At 44.4% G+C, this 7,695-nt stretch overlaps 1 long non-coding RNA gene across 1 annotated transcript in view; it reads left to right on the top strand.

Annotated features, from left to right (window-relative positions):
- Window positions 1–6: 6 nt before the first annotated feature.
- The window catches only part of LOC112549175, a 22,251-nt gene continuing 14,562 nt past the window's right edge, over window positions 7–7,695 (top strand). The window contains exons 1-2 of the long non-coding RNA XR_003092513.1: window positions 7–123; window positions 1,237–1,489. This is a non-coding gene — a long non-coding RNA (uncharacterized LOC112549175). The remainder of the gene's footprint in view (window positions 124–1,236; window positions 1,490–7,695) is intronic.

The following is a 7,695-nucleotide window of genomic DNA, read 5'->3' as shown; positions in this document are numbered from 1 at the left end:
CCAGTGCTAAAAACCAAGCTGCGGAGAGCGGTAGGCGTGTTGGGCTAAAGGACATGGACGGACAAGGGCCTTTGGCTGGATGTGATCTTTTGAGACCAGTCTGTGGTAGGGGTACCACCACTGGTACGCAGATAACCTGTCCCGCTTAACAGATTTGTTATAATTACTTTATATGACAACAGTTTGCTGGTGGTACTTAAGATTGCATCATTTTAAACTGGTGGTGTGCAACCAGTCAGAGTTTGGGAATCGCTGTATTAGAACAACTAAATAGTTGGGGAAATTGTTCTTTGCAAGTTATACAAATTTAGGGCTGGAAGGGACCTCAAGAGGTCTCGTGCATCCCCCTGCTCAAAGCAGGACCATCCCCAACTAGATCGTCCCAGCCAAAGCATTGTCTAGCCAGCTCTTAAATACCTCCAATAAATGGAGTTTCCCCCACCTCTCTGGGTAACCTGTTCCAGTGTTTTAGTACCCTTCTAGTGAGAAAATTCTTCCTCATATCTAAGCCAAACTTCCCTTCCTGCAACTTGAGACCATTGCTCCTTGTTCTGTCATCTGCCACCACTGAGAACAGTCTCCTGCCATCCTCTTTCGAACCTCCCTTCAGGTAGCTGAAGGCTGCAATTAAATCCCACTTCAAGTCTTCTCCAGACTAAATAAGCCCAGTTCCCTCAGCCTCTCCTCAGAAGTCACATGCTCCAGTCCCCATCACCATTTTTGTTGTCCTCCACTGGACTCCCCAATTTGTCCACATCCTTTCTGTAGTGAGGGGCTTGAACCTAAACACAGTACTCCAGATGTGGCCTCACCAGTGCTGAATAGAGGGGAATAATCACTTCCCTTTGACCTGCTAGCAACTCTTACCAATACAAGCCATTAGCCTTCTTGGCAACAGGGGCATACTGCTGGCTCCTTTTCAGCTTATTGTCCACTGTAACCCCCAGGTCCTTTTCTGCAGAGTTATTGGGAACAAATATCTTTCTTTATGCCCAGAAGCTTGCAAAGAACGTTTTTTCCAACTTAGTTGATCTAATAAAAGATACCACATCTACCCAAAAACCTGTCTGTGACATTGGCAGCAGGCAGCAGCTGAGGGGGAGTCACCTGACTTTATGGCTCATTATAATACACCTGATTCCTTCGACTCTGCCTTCTAGATGCATTAACTACCCTCTGTCTTATTTTTTAATGCTCTTGATGTCTCGGTAATCAAGCTGCTTCTTCTGCCACTAGGGTGACCACCCGTCCCCTAATTGGGCGGGACAGTCCCAGAATGCGATCATCATAGTCCCGGCCCCAGGCTGCACGACTCGAAGACGCTGTTTGTCCCAGATTTGCAGCAGTGTCTCGGGATCCAGGTTTCTCCTTGCAGCTTGGCAGTGTTCCAGCTTGCAAGGGGCTGCTGGGAGCAGGGTGCAGGGGGCGCCACACACACCTGCACATGGACAGGAAACAGCCAGCCAGTGTGAGGGGCAACTCTCTGCAGGTAAGTATATGGGATTGGGGGGCGGCAGATCGAGGCGCCCATGGTGAGGGAGGGAGTGGGGCTTGGGACACTGCCCAGCCAGGGTGGTGCATGGGGCCCCTGGGCTGGAGCACAGCCACAGGCAGCTCATCCAGGGGAAATGGGGGAGGGCATGCACTCCTTGGGGGGAGCATGGTGTGGGGATATGCCTCCCAGATTTGTGCATGGGGCAGGGGCAGATGCAGGCTGCCCACAGCAGGTTCAGGGCTCCCCCCTGCTGCCCTTCCCCTGGGAGCCCCATGACACCGTGGCAGCAACCAGGGTGGCAATAGTATGCAGTTGTTCCTCCCATTGCTGCTAGGTGGGCAGGGGATGTATGGCCAGCGCAGGGCTCCTAGGGAAAGGGTAGAAGGCTTGGGAGCCCCAAGGCCACAGCAGGTAGCCCACCCCTGCCCCGCTCACCTCTAGTCTAGCCATGCCTCCAGCAGGGGCAGAGGACGGGGTTGAGGGCATGTTTTCCACCTTCCAATTTGGAAAAGGTGGTCACTCAGTCTGCCACTGGGCTGTCTGATCATTGCTCCTCTCAGTGCAGCTCCTATTACACCATTTTTAACTCTAGCAAAAAACATTAACTGAGGTGTGGCTATAACTTTCCATGAAGCACTGGATGCCCGGTTCGAGATGCTCAAGAAGGCTAGGTTGCATTTTAGGAATCTGGGGAAAAAAATCATAACATGATCATAAAACAAGTAGGGAGTAAGCTGAAAATTAACCAAAAAGAAGTTCTCTCTCACACAAGGTGCAATTAAAGTGTGGAACTCATTGCTAGCAGATGTTGTGGAAGCTGACTGTTTAGCCAGATTCAAAAAGAGGATTGAACAAATCCTTGGAGGAAAGGGGCATCGGTAGCTATTGAGGACAGGAGTTAAGGATACAGCCTCTGAATTATGTCTCTAGTGGGTTATGGAATAGAGAAAATCCCACACAATTTACTGATTCGTTTTGATGCACTGGCTGGGGGAGTAGTTAGCTGATTGCACGATTTCACAATGATTACACACTTAATTCATACAACACAATTTTATTTTAAAATTCTTTGCTACGCATATAACACTGCTTAGCTTTAAGAAACACCACAAACATTAAGAACACAATAATTACATATATCAGAAACAATGCTCCGAATGCACTTCCTTCCCAAACAATGCTATAAGAATTAGTATTACAAAAACAACTACAATTACAACTAAAAGTTAAATTTGAATCAATACTATTATTTTTCATAATATACTTACAATTCTAGAATTCCAAGAAGCCAAACACCTAAATATAGTTTCATTCCTCAGTAGTACAATTTAATGGGTTGGCCTCAGCAATACGATTCAATGGGCTGGCCTCAGCAGGGATAGGACTAAGTCCCCTTCCTTCAGTCCCTTTGAGGTGCTCCGCGGCTTCAGCGTGAACTAAGAGATTCGTGTTCACGGAGAGGGTGGTTCAGGTGATCAGTCTGATCCGGCCTACACTTGCGATTCTTCCTTCATTGTTCTGCAAGTATAGTCACCTCCAATTTGGGAGAGTAAGTTACAATTTTTATTGAGTGAGTTACCGTCTTGGGCTCCTCCTACTCAAACCTGTCATTACCCCCAAATTTGGGTTCGGATCTTACTCAACAGATTCTTTTGCTTAGTAATTAGTTTCTTTTGTTGATCATTTTAATTACTTTTGGGGAACTTCCATATCACTGCAAGTGACCTTTTCTTACCAATCTGGTCGAAAGGCTCTAGGGTTTGATCTCTCGGAACTCAGGATATTTGCTTAAGGGTCAATTTTCAGGTTCTCTTTGTTAAAGCCTTCTAAAGATAAAATTCAAGAGTTAAAACTTTAAGCAAAGTCTGGATCTTCCACACGTAGTCCAAAACAATGACCTAGATAAGGAGATAAATCTTATCTTCTTCCTGAAACTGGCTAATGGGCAACCATTACAGACATTCAAACTATTTCATTCAATATGACAAATTAGAACTTACTATACCTTAAATGTTGAAGGCTGCAAATTAGAGAAGAATAACGGTGGGGGTGGGGAGCCTTGGTCATACCCAGCTTACTCTCTTTCAGCCTCCACTCTCTGCCTGTGTGACACTGGGAGACTGGACAACATGGACCTATGGTCTTACCAGTTAATGGCATTTGTTATGTTTTAGATGTACATTCAGTTCTAAGAACTACAGGCTTAGAGGAGCAACATGTTTTAATTATTCTTCTTAGTTTGTTACATTTTTTTTTAATACATGTTGTATGCTATAGCAAATGAATGCATGTTCCAATAGAGTTATATTTGTATTTACTTTGATCTTAACTGAATAATATAGCTCTAGGCCCTTAGCATATTAGAGTAAAGTTTCTCATTTCTATTAATCTGAAGAAAAATAAGTTCTGGTTGTATATAATAAAGGGACCACACCACATACACCCTCCTTTTTAAAATTGTAGATCCACCGATGGATATAACCCATCTTCACAAGCGACAGACTGCTCAGTACCCATTTACATGAACCATGGGGCCCAGCCACAGCTGATGCACATGTACTCCACCACAACTATGAACAACACCTGCCCCAATGGACCACGCATGGCCCAGCCCCTAGTTCCACAGTCTATGTTCAGCCCTGCCCTGGAGTTTGTAGGCAGCTAGTTCGGATTACTGTGGCTTACATACTGGCTCAAGGTCCCAAGTGGTCTGATGGGGTTATTTAATGAGTTGCATCTTGCCTGTTCAGTTACCCTGGACTCTTATTCAACTTTTGCCTATACACACACACACCCCCACACCCACCATTTATTACTCAATAGGAATACAGCTGGCAGAGTCCTTGGACCAAAATGCCTAGGCCAGTTCCCAGGCAGAGTCCCAATCAAGTAAACAGCCATGGCTGTTCTCTCTCAAGTTTGTGTGTTTTTCTCACTCTACCTTCCCCTCTCTCTACCTACTTTTTCCGACCAGTCTGTTTACACTGGAGCTTCTTTAAAGTCCATCCCCGTCAGAGAAACAGCAGGGAGTCTTCAAGTGCTGGGGCTTGAATCCACTTGGCCCCAGATGTGTCAATATATCCAACTGGTTTCATCATTTACTTGATTACCCATTCCTTAGTGTACAAGATAGGGAAACTGACACATAACATTATTGTAGCAAGAGACATTTAACCTGGACATCTTGTAAATAGCATCTGTCATAACCTGGAAAATGAGCTAGGGTTGGAGTGATGCTGTGGTTATGATGGAATTTTTGGTGATATCTTTTATTAGACTAATGGTAGAGTTGGAAAAGATACTAGACAGGCTTATGGACACATAATGCCTTTCCTCAGGTCTGAGAGAGGGACAGACAAGAAAGGCATTCTGTGCCTGAAAGCTTGTCTAACATCTCTCCCAGTTGGTCCAATAAAAGGTATCACCAAAAAAATCCTTGCCTCAAGTAAGGGCTGAAATCTATGGTCAGTGCACATGCTAAACCTTTTTTTTTTTTTTAAAAAGAAAAATCAAGGGATTGTTGATCCTCAAGTAAGTCCCGGTGAGACATAAAAGTGGACTCCCACTTTCAGAAGCTAAGGATGCTTTAGGAGAGGAAAGGGATGCACGCTAATTTGACCAAACAATTATTTTAGGCTAAGGACAGATATTCAAAAAGCTGGAGCCTGAACTGATTCAACCTTTGCAGGTTAGTCTATCCTGTCCAGGCTGAACCAGTTTGTAACCAGACAAACATGCTCTCTGAACTGAGGCAATGTGGGGAGATGCCTGCAGTTGCTCAGGCCAGACTTGGGGTGTGCTCGAGCTGGCCGTTGCCTGCAGGGAAGCTGTGCTGGGGGGGCATGGCCAACCCAGGCTGAACTGGCCAGAAAGGGTTTTAATTCCCCCTCCCTGTGCCACCGGCAGGGACCCGAGCCAGGTCTGCCTGCACTCCCCCCTTGCTGCTGCAGCAGGGGGGCAAGGAGCAGAGTCCCTGCTTGGGCTTCAGAGGAGAGGGTCAGGAACAGCCTGGCTGGGCTGGAGCAGAGAGCCCTGGCAAAAGAGCATGCCAGAATGCTGGGGGTCTCTGATTTAACTCAGACCAGCAAAGTTTCTGGGATGGACAATGCATAAACAGGTTTGAGCCAAATCAGTTACGTCTGATACATTCAACAAGGTTTATCTCAAACCGGTTTCAGCCATTTGGAAACTGGTTTATGTGCACTGAATGTCTGTTCTGTTACAGGTTTAAACCAGTTTCTGATCACTTAAATCAATTTATGTGTAATGTCTGTGCTTAGCCTTAAGAAAAAGCTCCTGGAGATCTTCACATTTTGTAAGTTTGTTTTCCTTATAGTAGGTATATTTTGAAAACACTACAGTTCCCTCTTTACCAGGCTGTCAAGAAAGGTGCTTCATTATTCTCATAGCTCTAAAGACCTTTCACTTTTGAGAACGATTCATAATTCTATAAAACTATTTTTTCTGTATGTTCAGACTTACCCCAAGTAAAAGCATTTCAGAATAAAACAAGAACAAAATATGTGAAGAGAGAATTTAAAAATAAGTTCAGCCTTCTTTTTCCTTTGTTTTATAATTCCCTTTAGACTACTCAAAAGTAATGAATTCTTATGGCTTTCTGCCAGGTGTTTGAAATTCAGTTTACAGCCATCAGGAAACATGGAAAACAACCCACAGCATACCATTGTTTGCTCAGGAAGTTGTTTTCATACATAATGCTAGAAATAGAAATGTGTATTGCAATATTGATATTTAACAATCCGATTTTTAAATATTACTTTTTGTGATTGCTAGAAATAAGCATTTGCATATAAAACCTATTCTTTACCCAGGTATACAAGCTATCAGAATTTTGACTAAAACATTATTTGTATTGATGCAGCTCCAGATATGCTTAGAGTACATATAAATGTGTATTTGAAGCATTAGCGCAAAATGATATTGCTGTGCATAAAAAGCATATATCACATTTACTCAAATACAGGATGACCCTGCATAAGACAATCCCCAATAAGTAGATTCTATATATGGAAAAATTGTTATAATTTTCCAGGTGTAGAATCTAATTATTGGTTTATTGTCTTGAAGTCATCCTCCTCCCACTGCTACAGCAGGGAAAATAATGGCTGGGGAGTCAGGTAGTCCCCTTGCCCTCTGCCCCCCTCCTCAGTTTCTTCTTGTCCTCCCTTACTGTCAGACCTCTCACAGGCTCTGTTCCTGTTGAGCCCCAGCTCAAGTCTGGGATCGCGCCCGGTATGCAAAGGCCAATAAATATACCAGGGGTGAAAGTACAAAGAAGGTTTATTGCTAGCAATAAAAAGTGCGAGCGGAATAATTTCACGTAACAAGCACACCAGATCACTATATCTAAGCATCTTTTATACAGGAGTTTTTGAGCCTTCATAAGCATGCTTGTTTGCTGATTGGTTATAAGTGAGTGACGCAAGAAGTTCTTTACTGAGCATGTCTCTATACCTGTGTTTTAGCCATGTATCTCATTTACATACATGTATGTTTCATTAGCATACTTTTTCCCCACCTAGGGGTGTGATTTTTAGTATTTTAATGAGCCTTTTTAACCCAGTTCCCTGTTTTTTCTTTTTGTTTTCAAGCCCCCTTTATCTAAGACTGTCTCCTCCTTATCATTGCAGATGGGCATTCGTCACATAACATTCTCTTCTGCTTCGTCTTCGGGTAGTGCTTTCTAGGTCACTCCTTACATTCCCTCCCCACAATGTGAAAGTGAGCTAGCTGCAAGGGGGGTTAGGGAGGGGGATGAGGGAAGCGGGGAACAGAAGACTGCTATGGGTCTGACTCTGAACCCAAACCTAACTGAAAATTTCAGTGCAGGCACGCCATAAGCACACCGTGAGTAGCACTTTTGTGCGTACTTATATATAGTACAAACTGTGTATGAATTTAATTCAGAGAAATAAGGCTCATGACTTATCATATAATTCACTAGGCTGGGCCCACAGCCCAGCACTGCTCAGTATTCTAATATCATAAAAGTCATGATCTGTCTGCCTGTCCATCTGTCCATAATGCTTTATTCACACTCTGATTGGCTGGCTGAAACAGCCAATCAGAGTGTGAATAAGTGCTCAGCCAGGAAGTGGTGGTGCGACAGAGTGCCACCATGATGGCAGGGACATAGGGGATGGAGCGGAGGAGTGGGGGGGGGGGGGGGGGGCGGGGGG

Source organism: Alligator sinensis, unplaced genomic scaffold, assembly GCF_000455745.1.
Source record: "Alligator sinensis unplaced genomic scaffold, ASM45574v1 scaffold59_1, whole genome shotgun sequence".
In the NCBI taxonomy this organism is placed as follows: domain Eukaryota; kingdom Metazoa; phylum Chordata; order Crocodylia; family Alligatoridae; genus Alligator; species Alligator sinensis.
The sequence above is the reverse complement of the archived record's forward strand: the minus strand, read 5'-3'. Positions and strand labels throughout refer to the sequence as shown.